Source organism: Lissotriton helveticus, chromosome 7, assembly GCF_964261635.1.
Source record: "Lissotriton helveticus chromosome 7, aLisHel1.1, whole genome shotgun sequence".
Taxonomy (NCBI): domain Eukaryota; kingdom Metazoa; phylum Chordata; class Amphibia; order Caudata; family Salamandridae; genus Lissotriton; species Lissotriton helveticus.
The window spans coordinates 1,048,067,013-1,048,081,919 of NC_136068.1; the positions used below are offsets into that span (position 1 = coordinate 1,048,067,013).

At 51.3% G+C, this 14,907-nt stretch overlaps 1 protein-coding gene across 5 annotated transcripts in view; it reads left to right on the forward strand.

The window, feature by feature from the left end:
• Positions 1 to 14,907, forward strand: part of PGS1 (phosphatidylglycerophosphate synthase 1) — a 649,148-nt gene that overhangs the window by 495,325 nt on the left and 138,916 nt on the right. The gene's annotated exons all lie outside the window — the stretch shown is intronic.

Sequence of the window (14,907 nt, forward strand, 5' to 3'; positions counted from 1 at the left end):
CAGATGGGCCGGGGCCGAGCAGCCGGTGACCGGTGTGCACCGCAAGCCCCCAGTCGACCCCTGTTGTTTCTGTGGTCTTATGGAGGCAGGCCGTCTGAGTATCTCAATGGTGTCTGTTTATGCTCACTTTTCCGGCCATAGGGCGGAGGGGGCACCACGGGGCCCGAGGCCCGGACCGGGGTCTTTAGATCTTCAGTTCGCGGCTCCGGCCGCCATCTTGGTGTAACCCGCGGCCGGCTCACGATGGATCCCTCGGGGCTACCTCTCAGGCTCCCCTCCCGGCAAGGCCGTCGCCTCTCGCCCGCCCACCTTATGGGCCCCCCAGGATGATGCCTCGACGTTCTCTAGGGACCTCTCAGTGCCCCACGGGCGCTCCCGCCGCCATCTTGGGTAGGGGGCTGATCAGTACCGGAGCCTCCGACTCCGTGGGTCGGGGATGCCCGACAAGTCACCACCCCGAAGGCCTCGTCCACCGACCCACTGCAGGAGCTCGCCGCCGGACCTGGAAGCCGGGTTTCAGCTCTATTGGCGTTGGCCGGGCGCCGCGGCCGCCATCTTGTCTCCGGCCGGGCATGCAAAGAGGGAACAAAAGTCAGTAAATCGGACGTTTCACAGCGGCGCACCGCTCGTCGCTCGCCTCCGCTTGGTCTCGCCGTGTCCCCGGTTCGACCCTGTTACTTTGGTGGGTTTTTTTGGTTGCAAAGTGACTGATTATGAAGCAGCTCGCCGGGAGCTCCGGAGCCACACGTCGTAGCTCGCCATGGTGGTGGCCACGCCCTCTCAGTTGTTTGCTACTTTTAGGCAGTATGCTAGCTCTAGCAGATTAGTAATAACAAGCCTAGTTTGAGTTTCATAGGTGGTGTGCACTCATCTACCAGATTCATAGAGTTTATGGTAATCGGTTAAAAATGATAATTAACTATAAAACCACACTGATGCCAACATTTCCTATTTTACTTGAAACTGAAAAACACAGCATTTCCCCACACTTGACTGCTTTTGCGCCATTTAGTGTCACTACAGTATAAGTGCAGCTCGAAGTAACTGAGAGAATGGAAAACAGTTTCCCAAATGTATTAACGGGCCATTATTCTGGAGGTGGCCAGACACTGGCTCTGGCATGGGCCCATGCGCTTTGGCATCCCCGGGGGAGGGAGTATCCTTTGCAGGCGAACTCTAGTGTCACTAATGAACACATTTCTTACCTTCTGTAATGCATTATCTGGTAGAGACTCTATCTAGCTACAGATTCCTTACCTTTGAAGTTCTCAGGCACCAGGCTGGACCCTGAAACTTTTGCTGAGCAATACCCCTTGTGTGTGACTTTGGGTGCCTCCATTCAGCTCCACGTGACGTCGGCATCTGTAGCATGTTATGCCGTTGCGGTGCCTACATAGGCACCACCCAAGTGCGTGCACGACATTACTTTATGTATTTTCCATGCCAGAAGTGCAGAGCCATGAAGTAGCTGACGTAATCGTGTGCAAAACGAGGGCCCTGAAAAGGGTAACAACCCTAGCCCTACAGTATCAGTCCACAAAGCGATACAAAGCTGGGAGGCATGGGTGGTTGGGTGGGGCTATAAAGAATCTTCAGCTAGATAGACTCTACCAGATAATGCGTTGCTGGATGTAAGTAACTGCGGCATGACAAGGGGCGTGGGTGAAACAAGCGAGCCAGCCCTTTTAGAAATCTATTTACAATAGACTTGAAGGGAGAGTGTTGGTCTGGCTCCCGCAAAAAAGCAGACAGACTGGAAAGGTAACCCTAGAGAGTTCCCAAGGCATAGCCCTGCTAGGCAAGGGTTATAATGAATAAAAGGACAGTAGAAAGAGAAGCAGAAACAGGATCAATAGACCTTTCGGTACAGTATAATACTAATTTCTGCCAATGGCAGGCGTATACTGTCTTAGTGAAGGGCAGACTGGCTGCCAGAATAACGTTACAGACTTCAGGAGGAAGGTCAAAGGCTATCAACTGTTGCCGCTCAATCACCACGCATGGAGGCGAAGAGTTGACTGGTTCGGATGGAGAACCCTCCCCTGCTGCTGCGACAGAAGACCCTCCCGAAGGGGCAGGCTGATCGGAGGATCGACAGTTATTCTCAGAAGCTCTGGATACAAGACTCTCCTTGCCCAGTCCGGAGCGACAAGAATGACTTGAACCCGGTTACTTCTGATCTTCTTCAGAACCCTGGGTAGGAGTGGCATAGGCGGAAAGGATTGCAATAGGCCTGAAATCTACCGGCGACGAAAAAAGTCGCCGAGCGATAGCGGCCTTGGAAACTCCAGAGCGCCGTACTGCTGACATTGCATGTTCTCTTTGGAGGCAAACAAATCTAACCAAGGTTCTCCCCACTGCTGAAAGAGACCTTGCGCCACCTCCGACTGGAGACGCCACTCGTGATTCGCTAGGCATCGACAGCAGTTTGGGCCATTCTGTTGTTCAGAGAACCTGCCAGGTGTTGAACCACCAGGGTTAAGCCCTATTGTTCCAGCCTTGTCCGGAGATGCAGGGCCTCTCGACAAAGGGTCCACGACCCCACACGCCCTGCTTGTTGCAGTACCACATAGCGCTGCTGTTGTCCGTGAATACCTGCACTAGCTTCCCGTTGACAGAGGGAAGAAATACTTTCAATGCCAACCGAATCGCTCGGAGCTCCAACATATTTATCTGAAACTGCGACTCTGCAGGAGACCTGTGTCCCCTGAGCTCCACCTCTCCTAGATCCCCATCCCAGAAGTGATGCATCTGTCAACGACTGAGATCTGGCTGCGGAAGAGGGGTCTGCCGTTGACCCAGTCGCAGTTCGTCAACTACCACTGCAGATCTTTCGCAGTTCCTTCCAAGATGTGAACCATGTCGGTGAGATTTGCCCGATGCTGTGCCCATTTGAACTTCAAATCTCACTGCAGAGCCGGCATATGCCATCTGGTATGTCTTACCAACAGGAGGCCATGAGGCCCAACAACCTCAGTCAGTCTCACCGAAATCCAGGATAGAGGCTGAAATAATGGAATCATAGACTTAATATCCTGGAATCACTGCTAGGAAGGATAAGCCTGAAACTGAACTGTGTCCAAAACAGCTCTGATGAAAGGGAGCGTCTGAGAAGGAGTCAGGTGTGACTTCGTCATGTTTATAGAGAACCCCAGCCTGTGGCCTGGCCAGATGGGAATGGGAAAATGCGCATCCTTCAGGTCAAACACTACCATCCAGTCTTCCTGGTCTAGGGCAGACCAGACCTGAGCCAGAGTGAGCATTTTGAATTTCTCCTTTTTGAGGAAGAGATTGACGGTCCGAAGATCTAAATTGGGCTGTAGTCCCTTGTTCTTATTTGGAATCGAAAAGTAGGTGGAATAACAGCCACTGCCTACTTCTGAAACTGGGACCCTTTCTATAGCTCCCTTGGCCAAAAAAGCCGTAACCTCTTGGAGCAACTTTTAATGATCCTCCATCAGTCGTTCCTGACTTGGCAGAATTGTAGGAGGAAAAGAAAGGAAAGGTAGAGAATAGCCCTCCCATTTGTCTGATGTTCTGGATCTCCTGTGGGGAAGATGATGATGAAAATGCACCTCCTACTTGGTCTTTAGGAAACTCCTAAAACCCTTTTTGTTTTAACCTCTCTGCATTACCTGCTTCCACTTCCCTAACTCTCTTTTTGCTAAGTAAGCGCCGAGATGCCCACGGGTGAGTCGTGCGCTGTAGAAGAGCCCCTAACATAACATGAATTCTCCCACCAACTGGAGTAGTGTGGTCTTGTAGAATCAGCCTAGGAGTGCTTGGAGGCTGCGGCTGCTGGGGGCAGTGTGATAAACGAATTCTGGCATCCATTCCGGGATCGGAATGCAGTGCGTGCACGCAAGGCTTGTAGTCTGTGCGTAATGTTGACTCGGGTAGGGCTGACGTGGATGGAAATCCCTTCTGAAACCAGGAAAAGGGCGAAAGGATAGCCTGGCCAGGAGGAGTGGAGGAGAGGCCCAAGGAACTGACTGTAGCACGAAAATCCTTGAACCTTACCAGGGCCGAGCCTGGCTTTTCCCCAGAAAAATGAGTTTCATCGAAGGGCATGCCTATAAAATTAGCTGGACATCGCCCGAGAAGCTAGTGGTACGAAGCCAGGCGTGGCGTCTCATGACCACCATCATTGAAATCGATCTGCCCATTGAACCGGTCGTATCTAACCCAGACTGTATGGCGAATTTTGCTGCATCTCTCCCATCCTTGACAACTTGGGGGAGCGCAGTCCGGACCTCCTCCGGGACTTGTGGCAGCACTTGCGCTACCGTCTCCTACAGGGAATGGGAAAAACGGCCTAATAAGCATGCAGTATTCACCGACCGCAATGCAAGGCTGGAGGAAGAAAACATCTTCCCAAATAAATCCAGCCTCTTGGATACCCATCGGGAGGGGAGGAAGGGAATGCGCCTTGGGATGTAGAGGCCTGCGCCACCAAACACTCTGGGGTGGGGTGTAGGCTGAGGAACTTTGGGTCGCCTGTTCACAGGAGACCCTGTGGTAGATTTGGACCAAGGTCCTAGAAGGAAGTCCGTAAGTGCCTCATTAAAGGGCAACAGGGGTTCGTAAGTGGAAGCCCCAGATTGAAGCACCTCGGTCAGGAGTTTAGTCCTGACTTGCACGAAGGGCAGTTACAGTCCGAGGACCTCAGTTGCCCTTTTTACCACGCAGTGGGCAAAAGAGCGATGGATTTAACCCAGATCTGACTGGGGGAGAATGTTTGCATTGTCAGCATTCCATCCATCATTTGTTTGCTGTAACACTTTTTGGCCTAAGTGGGATGGGTATGCCCAGACGTGGGTCCCTTGCTCACTGTGCTACTGGATTCAAGCTAGCCTGGCTGAAGACGGGTGACATACCCTGAAACCGGTCCCAGAATGCTTGTTTTCAGTCCAGGGAGGACCTGGAATGGCAGTTCGGTCTGGACTGTTACCCAGGGTCAAGGCTGATTTGCGTATGGCTGGGTCCAAACTGGGGTGGTGCAGTGGGCAATAGAACAATGGATTTAACCCAGATCTTTTGACTGGGGTAGAATGTTTGCACCGTCAGCATTCTGTCCATCATTTGATTGCTATAGCACTCCATACCACCATCGCATAGGACTCATCCTCCTCCGTAGCCACCGTAGGAGGTGAGAGCATGCTTGTATCTGGGGAAGTATCTAGACCATTGGCCACCCAAGTTCTCCATACCAGTCCAAATTCTCCTCAGAGACATTCTGGTTCTCAAGAAGGTCCCCAGAACCCTCCCATTCATCTCTTGAGCCTAGCACGCCTTCAAAGGGCTCAGGCAGCAACATAGAACTTCTGGGTTCTGTCAATGTCGGAATCAGCATCGATAGACACCGTTCTGGCTCTGTGTCATTGGGAATGAGAATGGGGCTTGCTCCACCGATGGGCGTCGGTGACATCGCAGGCACTGACTTCGGGTTGACAATGGAGAAGGTCGCATTGGCATTACCGGTGTCAAACTGGATCCGGGTTCGGGTCCCTGAGGCCCCAACGGCGTTGTGGCTGGAGCTGACGGCGTTTAACCCAATAGGGCCCCTTCCGAACTTGCGGGGCCCGAAGGCTCTCCAGCGGGGTCATTCAGCTCAAATACACGGCACCTGGCCTCATAACATTCTTTTATTTGAGCGGGCCAGTTGGGGTGAAGGCAAAGTCTACTTGGACTTCTTCTACTTCTGCCTCTACCCTGAGTGTCCCAAGTACCTCGAATGGGAGGAAGAGAAATTAGGGCTCCAGGAGCGGTCCCGTGATGACCTCTTCTTCGAACGCACCTTGACCTCCTCGGAGTCTCGCTTGATGGTGTCGACTGCAGGGCCACGAGTAACTTCATTGCTCGGTCCCTCAAGGTCTTCGGAGCCATTGTCCGACAGTCCGAACACAACTTCGTATTGTGGTCGCGCTTGGGACACCAAAGACATACACAGTGGGGATCAGTAAGTGGCATCATGCGGGAACAAATCCCGCATGTTTTGAAAACGGTCTTCCTCAAAGACATCCCTCGCACACGAAGGTGATTCCAAAAATGTTGACAAAAGTCGAGTAAAAGCCTGCAAAAAAGCAGCAGAGGGGTAGCGGATCACGGATCGACGCTTAACTGGCGCGGAAAGACAAGAACGGACGTCAGTGCGCCTGGGTATGTAGGCCCCGCTACATCGTAGTCGACACTGCCGACGACCTCACGCGGAGCCACCCAACGACCCAAGGGTATTGCTCAGCAATAGTTTCCAGGTCCTACCTGACGCCTGGGAAATTAAAAGGTAAGGAATCTACAGCTAGAAGTCTCTTTCAGATGAAGCTATGAATTTCCTTTTCTGGGCAGTGAAGTGTGAGAAGCAGACCGCAGAAAAGTAAAAATAGGTGTTAGAAGCAGACTAAATACAATCACAGTCTATTCATCATACAGAACTGCAGCACAGCAGATCTGCTGCTGCCAGCATGCTAAGAGAGGCTGGATGGATGGACTGGTGAGCCTCACAGCCAGGGGCGGTTTCTTGATTAGGGCGGCAGTGCTCCGCCCATCTTCAATTTCTGCATCAAGTTTTGTCACGTTACAAATGTTTAATTCATTATAACTTGAAAGAGTGAGATCCTTGCACTGCGCAAGGGTCAGGCAAAAGCAGGTACTTTCTATATGCACATACAGCGCATGTGCTGGCCATCGCAGGATTTATAGGGTTTACCTGATCCCAGCCCTGGCCTCCGGCAGGTTACAACACTGTAAGGCACTGCCATCTCACTACAGCCTCGCTGATTGAAAATAGCCTGGGCGCTTTAAGCATAAGCCTTGGGTGTCCGAGTCTGTTTATCAATCAGCAAGGCTGCAGGCCGACCGACACGTCCCCGCAGGGGACAGAAGTAAGAGGGCGGCCCCCCATAGTGCCACAAGATGGCACACGGGGCAACCCAGCGCTACGAGATCCCGGAGGGTCCCGCGCGTCACTTCCGGCCTGGTGTGGGGCGGGGGAGAGTATATATTCCTCCCCCGCCCACCTAGCGGCCTCTTTGTCTGCCGTCCCCTCACCTTGACGCCGTTTGGTGGGCCTCTGTTCTCTCCGTACAGAGGCCTGGTCTGGCGTCGGTGGTTTGTTGTTTCTCCGATCGCCGGGTGGCGTCTCTGGTGGTGAGTCTTTCCCTCTCGGGGTGGGGGTTTTTATTTTCTCTGCTTTCCCGACATAGATAGAATTTTGGACGTTTTTGCGCCTTGATGCCCGCTCCCCCCCCCCCCAAGATTTTCACTGTGGGGTGCAGCGGGTTCAGGCGGCCTGTACATGAGCGCGGAGGTGAGGATGTCAAGGGGCTAATTTTCGAGCGCTCCGGTTTGGGATAGCACTCCACCCCTCTTGCCCCCCCCCCTGCGGGGGTGCGGGACACCGTCTACAATTGCGTTGGACATGCCTCTAGTAAGGCCGAGGGGAAAGCCTTTTGCAGCGGAGAGCCGTGTTCATTTAATGGGGCGCGTGTTTTCAGTCGCGCTGGCCTGCCGGGGGTTTGTGGGGCTGTGCAGAGTGGCGCAGGGTACGCCTAAAATCCCCAGGATTCACCTGCCTTGTCAAATACAGAGACACGGACTCTTCGTCTGGCGTAGAAGATGGTATTTATTAGCTGCAGCTAGTACAGTGGTCTTAGAAGTCGTCAGTACAACGAGGTTCAAAAGAGACTGCCACTTAACTCCGTGGCGCACAGGTTTATATACGGTACAATACAATGCAAAATACGATCACACAAGAGCAGGAGACATAAACAAATGTTATACACAATGCTTTAAGCCCAAAGTAACTCAAGTTTCCCGGTTGTGTTTGTTACTCGACCCCTTGTGTAAATTATCGAGTGAATCCACACAATTCAATTTACAAGCAGAGAAAACACAGCTGTATGTGTTGGGAGAACAGTCGTGAAACAGGAGAATACATTAGACATGTAGCGAAGGACAGCAGATAAGATAACCTGAAGGAAGGAATGGTGTGAGCCAACAGATAGTCCGGACGGGGATTTAATCAGCTCAGACAGGAATTAGTGTACTCGGCCAGACCCTGACACTCGTTAGCAAACATAAGCAAAGAAGCCACCTGACACGTGAAATGCAGGAAACGACAACAAACATCGCGTTCGCCGCGCTGCCTGAGTGAGGGCAACACAAAATGGCGGCGATTCACAAAATGGAGGCTGAGCACGAACGAATTTGTAATTTACAGAACCTCAGGAGCCAGCAAGCAGAGATGCCTGGAGCTGACCAGGTGTTACTACGATTCTGCCGTGCGGTTTCTTCACTCTGCGACACCGGGCCTGGTTTTCTCCACCCAGTGCCAGCTTGGGGGCTCAGCGTACGTTGTGTAGGGTTTTCCTTTTACTTTCTTCGCTCTCCCCAGCAGCTCCACGGCCTGTGTAGCCACCGCTGGCTTTCTGGACCTCCGGGAAGAGGTGTTCGAGGCTGCCCCCGTCCCGGTATTGTGCCCGTTCTCCTGCTCGGTTTCTGTCTTGTTCAAATAACAAGAATATGTCAATGAGGGCAATTTTCAGTAGTTTTAAGTAGGACCGTTTCGGGAAGTATCCACCTCTACCCACCAACTTATGGAGATTGCCTAAGTCCTTGTAAGACTCGCAGTTTGTGAGGTTCAGGCGCCTTCGCTCCCCAGCTAACCTCTGTGCGGCATCTGTGCACGTGCGGGAGGCGATCAGGGCGTTAGGCGGGGTGGACAAGGTGGTATTGTTTAGGCGCCCCCGCTCAGTGGCCATTTTCTTACTAGTCATTGGGGGTGGGGAAACTGGCGCGCTTTCTCATCGGCCATGTCCGGTCTCCTCCACCCCCTTCCCCCTCGGGTGGCCATTTCTTTGAAGGGTCAGCGTTTCATCCAGTTTTCCTTACGGGGTTCCACGTTGCCTGGTCTTTTGGCGCGAGCGATAGGTATTTATTTGGCTTACGTCTATTTTGGGCTACACAGCGCAAACTTACCAGCAGGAGTGGGAGCGCTTCTCTATAGGACCAGAACTTTCTAGTGTTCAAGGGTCATAAGCTGAGGATAGTTTAATAAGGTAAAGTGACACCTGTGAGATGTACAATCCACTGACCTCGATCTATCATCAGGTTCAGTGTGGCGGTCTTTTGGGCCTTTTCTTGGGTGCGCGACTCGGCAGCCCGGCTATCTTTCGGTCGGGCACGCGAGATAAGTGTAGGTGTGCATCGAGCCTTCGACGGCTCAGTTGGTTGAGCGAATGACTGTAGTGGAATGCGGTTTTCATTTGGCTTCTGTTTCCTACGGCTTGTTGGACTTTGGACTGGGCCACCTCGTGTCCGCCGGGGGTGCGGGTGCCAAGGCCTGTTTCGGTCCGCTTGATGCTGGCAGGACCACCCCGGCCTGTAGGTGTGTTTACCGGCGACCAAGTATGCACTCCCATAACTTTTGGTCGAGGGCGCTCTAAAGTTATTTCTTTTGTCTGATCAATAGTGGGTGGGGGTTCCTTCGGTTGTGCTTGGACTTGCATGGTACCCAATGTATCGCATGGATAGTCGCCCTGGTTCTGGAAGGGGTAGCAGCAGTGGTTGTTCGTTTCGCGGCTTGGTTCCAGTTCAGGGGGCCACGAGCAAAGTTGAACATGGAGCACAGGACTTGGCCCCCCCGCTCTGCCTAGGGCGCCAACTGATGATTTTATAAATTGGCGCCCACTTGGATGAGGCCCCTGTCTCCTCTTCTGAGCTTATTTCAATTTTAAGAATTGTGGCGCCCTTATTTTAGAATGCCCGGCCTAGTACCCGGGCGTGTGCTAGACACCGTCTTTGTTTTGCATCTTGTTCTGTGCAACCTGCTTGCATTGCTGGCCTTGGGTCCTGAGGAGCGCGTTGGCCTTTTTTACTCTCTTCTTGCAACCTTTCAGCATCTCCTGCTGTTGGCACTGCCAGAGGCGCGCTCCACAAGGGGCTCAGTAGTTACTAGGTCCCACGTTCGCGGCTGCGGGCGCCGTGGTCGTTTTTCCTCTGATGTCCCCTTTTTTCTATAGGATGCCCCCCTTGCGGCACTGGCGCCTCCTAGAGACTCTCTAGGCTGGGAAGTGCCGGGACTATAGGCCGATCTGTCACTCCGGCACCAGTTAGCAGGGTGGAGGACACGCGCGCGCCCCCGTTTGTCCAGCGGGGACTAGGCCTCTGTCCACTGTCGGGAGGATGGGATGCATTGGGGAGCAGCAATTCCTCGGGATTGCTATTTCGTGCTGGGGCAGTCTTATCCATTTGTTATGTTTGGTACTCATGTAGCGCGACTACGGCCCAGCAGTTTAGTACAAGTAGAGGTGACGGACTACATTTCAGGGCAGTCATATCACTAGGACATTCGTTACGCAGGCGTGGCTGGCACCTGTTCATACAGCGATTACTAACTCGAGGTATTAGGTGGCATTCAGTATGTCCCAAGTAGTGTGTGGAGTGTGGGGGTTGAATCAGAGTGTTTGCTAGCTTGGGTTCACTCTGTATTTTGCCTTGGGTAGCGTGGACTTTACAAGATGGTGTCGTAGCGCCTCTCAACTCGACCTAAGGAGTTTCTTGTTGGCTCTAGAAGGGAACGGTTGCAAGCAAACGCTGGTTGGTTGTAGCAAAGTGACGGACTTGTACTCTCTATAAGAAGTAGCATCCGGGGCATTACAGGAAGTAAAGTGTCAGGTGGGCTAGTTCTTCTAGCATGTAAGTACAAGTAAAGGTGATATACTGCAGTCTGGGGCCAGTCAGCAGAAGGACTTACGCTACGTAGGATATGGCGACGCTTATGCAAGCACCGGAAGGCAACGATTTGTAAGAGGGAGCAATCAGTGTGTTTCAAGATACAAGTCTTCGGTCTGTTGCCTTGGTGCATCACTCTTTCTCCCGGGGCGAGTTGTAGTAACACCATGCGTTGGAAGGTTTAGTGGCCTGTCCTCAGGAGTTTGATTATGCCTTTATTTAGCACGTACGTTATATGAAGGTGTCAGGCACTCCACATTAAGGACAGAACTGGTACATGGGAGCACCTTTAGTTAGCACCTCGACATATTCTTAACTAGATACAGGGAGTTAAGTGACGCGCGCGGGCAAGGAATAATAGAAGTAGCTTTCGGTGCGTTGCAGGAGGATAAAGTGACATGAGTGCGGGTTCTTAAGCGTACTTTGTGCAGGCAGTTGTTTTGGCTGCACCACATGGCAGAAGTCTAACACATGAACAAATGCTACGTAAGCAACGGTGGCTCTTTTGCAAATACAGGAAGCAAGCACGATGTAGGCGTTAGCAAACAGTGTGACACAAGTCAAAGTGAAGTGTGCATGTGCAAAGAGTGCCAAATATAGGTAGGAGGATATTACTGCAGTCTTTGGCAAACTCTCAACCCGCCAGCACTGGGTAGATACTCCCATAGTCAAGGTGTTTTTTCTCTCCTACTCTGGGGTCTCCCTTCTCATTGGAGAAGGCACAGATTGATTTTGGAAGTGTCTTCAAGGGAGGAGAATTTTTTAGATCGGCATGTAGACCCGGGACGAGGAGGTGTGCCTGGTAGAATAGTAAGGGGACGTGTGTCTGTGATTCTTCATCACACATATAGGCTATCGGTCATCTCCTGACTTAGCACACGACCATCTGACTTACTTTCTAGACACGATTTACACTTCTGCCTCTGTCGCCACGCAAGGGTTGGTCCCTCCGTACTCCTTTCCAGTATTAATGGGGACTACTAGTTTTCGTAACAGATAAACAGGCATGACCTTGGTAGCGTGGGGGGCATTGTTGGCCCCTGCCTGATTGCAGAGAACATATTGGTATGTGAGGGGGGGCAGGGCTGCTAATCGATGTTTATTGTCTCACATGCAGGAACCGCGCTGTGGAACCGCACAAACCACTTGGGGGGCTACCTGAAATTTCTACAGGTACAAGGTTACCCAGGTTCTCACCAGGAGTCATTACGGCCCGATATGTATATTGCCCGCTTTGATACAGTCCAGCTCTTTCATGCCCTATTTGGGAAGAGTTACTGACAGTGCCCGGGCATACTCTTTCTATTTCAGAATGGGTTTCCATACAGTATTCGGGGATGGTTACGTGTTTGCAATACGTTTACGCAGCAGCTCACTAATAGTATTGGGTGACTCTCCCAACTTGCATTTGGAGGTTCAGTTTTGATCTAAAAGAAACCTTTTAGTGATGTTATAAGAGTAGAACACTTTGCCCTGGAGGCGCAGCGGGCAGCTTTGCAGGGAGGCAAACTAGGCTTGGTTATCTAGACGCTGCGGGGCGGTAGCGCGCCCATTGGTGTTGGTTCCGCTTTCACAGGTTGAGAAGAATATGAAGAGACTTGGACGGCGTCATTATGATTAGAGACTGGGCTGGCGTGCTCAGGATGAGGCGAAACCGGCGCACGCCATTTCCCCCCTTCAGCGCAAGGTGTGTCTTCACGCGAGGCATAGTTTACATTTGCTCTTCTCCTGTATTACGGTGCCAGGCAGTTCAGTCTGACTGTGTAAGTTTGCGTTACCCTGCTCCTTCTGAGCTACGTAGTCTCATACCACACATGGCACTTTGACTTCCATAGTAGCGTATATATGTTATTGTTTCACACAGGCACACTTCTAGCTCTGGATTTTCTGACAAAAGCAGCCTTATTCCTTGGCCTTCAAGTGTCACTTGTTGGTCAATTGGGTGTCTTTACTGATCTGGGTCTCACTCAGTTTCTTTGTTCGATTGCTGGCCCGAAAGTGTTATTCAGGTCTTTCATGTCACTCTTAGTGCACTGAAATGATGGACATGTCACACTTAGCAGTTGACACCTTGGTAGCTATGGTTGGGGGCGGCTATTTCTTGGTTGGCCATGCACGAAAGCTATAATTGTGGCTTAGTTACCTTATGCACTAAGAAGCATTGATTAAACCAACAGTTGGGCTTGGTGCATGGGAGCGCTCCTTTGGTAAGTAAAGATAGGTAGGCATTGGCATAGCGGCAAATTACCAAGCATTTCTCAGCACTTTTGCATGAGCGAGCTGTGTAGCCCTGCAGATTAGTTGTACCTGCATTGCCACACATATTACTATACTTTCTGGCCCACGCCGAGACACTCGCATAGTTGTCCCAGCTTCGCCAGTTTTCTATACCCTGGCATATTGGCACTATGGTAATGCTTTGTCAATTTGCACAGTATTTTGGGCCTGCTTTAGCACACATTCCCCCTCCTGTCTGATCCCACCGAGACCTCGCAGCTCTGGCACCAATGTGGTTCAGGCTGATACTTTATAGCCTCCACTTGTTTTATATCATGGGTCACATGTTGGCACTTATGCGGCCATGTAGACGATTGCATTAGCTGTTTTTACGTGAAGGGACGCTGGGAGGGCCCGTGGCAATGTCCACGGGTAGGCGGTTACCTGACAGTATTTCATTTAGTGGTTTTTTCAGGTACCGAAGTAGGGTGTCTTTTTGCAGTTTCGCAGGCCAGGAAGTAATAGTGAGTAGGTAGTAGTTCCCCTAGCTGCACTACATGTATACACCGTTGGATAGGCTGCTTGTTTTAAGCTTCATAGGGTCCAACGTAGGACAGGCAAAGGGGGACGTTTTGTACTATCGACAAACATGAGGAGATACCTTACACATTGTTAAAGGGATGTTGCCTATGCAAAACTCAATACTTCCATTTTTTCACTCAGTTCGTCTTCACTAGTATGAACATGATGTCGATGAGCTTACTGTGCACTTTCTGTTTTTCTGTGTTGGCAATTGGCCCGATATGCACACTTCGCAGGAGGTCCCTTTGTCTTTGGCAATTGACCTTATTTACGACGACAACTACATTTTCCAGTATTTGAGTCGGAGGAAATGGGTGTAACTAGTCTCCAGCATCCCAGAGGATAGACCGCCCAGATGTTTATAGTTTATCGCTTTTGAGACACTATTTAAAAAGAAAAATAGGAACACCTCATAGGCAGGCAGCGGTCCAGCGGAGATGGGTTCCTTAGTAACAGTGGTGTAGCAAGACAGAATGAGCCACAGGAGGCATTCGTCAGTGTGAGCTCATGGAACAGTGGCTGAGTATGTGCCCACATTGCGTCACAAGCTCATCCTCCGGCCTAGCTGTCCTTCCCGGCCTCCGGTGTAGTCCTCTCTCGGTCCTTGTTCACTCTCCTGCACCTGTACCCCTAGGGCTTGTTCTTGCACCCCCAGGATGAACAAATAAACCGGTCTCAACAATTAGTTTACACAAAGTTTGATGCTTTTTAGGCACCTTCCAAATGCAGTGCAACTCCCAGTAAAGATCTCTCCATTTAATCTGGACAACGTAGTATTTCAACGATCTTTATTACCTTTGAGTAATGTGTACAAATTTGGTTTAGCTATAATTTGTTGAATTCAACATGCAAAGGCCGTTTTAACCCACAAACTGTCAGTTTACAAAAAAAAATGTGTTTTCATTGAAGCCAAATGCAGGGGCGGCCGTCACGCCTCGCAGGTGGAAGGGTGGGCACGGGAAGGGAACAATGGACAGGGCTCACGTGGGCGGCTTTAAAAATAAATAAAATGTGCAGCGTTGTGATTGGTCTGAGCTCCGTGACGCAGCGCTCAGCCAGGGGCGGTAGGGGTGGGCATGTTACCCTTTCAGGCTATAATGCAGCCTGCATGGAGAACAGGGGAGTGTGCGTGACTGCTTTGAGCGGCCCGAGAGGGCTGACCAAACAGCCACTGCGCACAGGAGTGTCTACCATTCCTCCCCTGCAGCTCTGCCCTGCCCCCTCACGCACTGCTGCAGCAGGATGAAAATATAAAATAACATTCCGTTATTTTATTTTTTCCTTTCATTGCTGCTCCTGGCAGTGGAGCGACGCTCCTCTGTCTTAGCGGAGGAGCTGCCAGTGGCCAAATGGCCACCAAGCTTGAAGAGTTTCTCT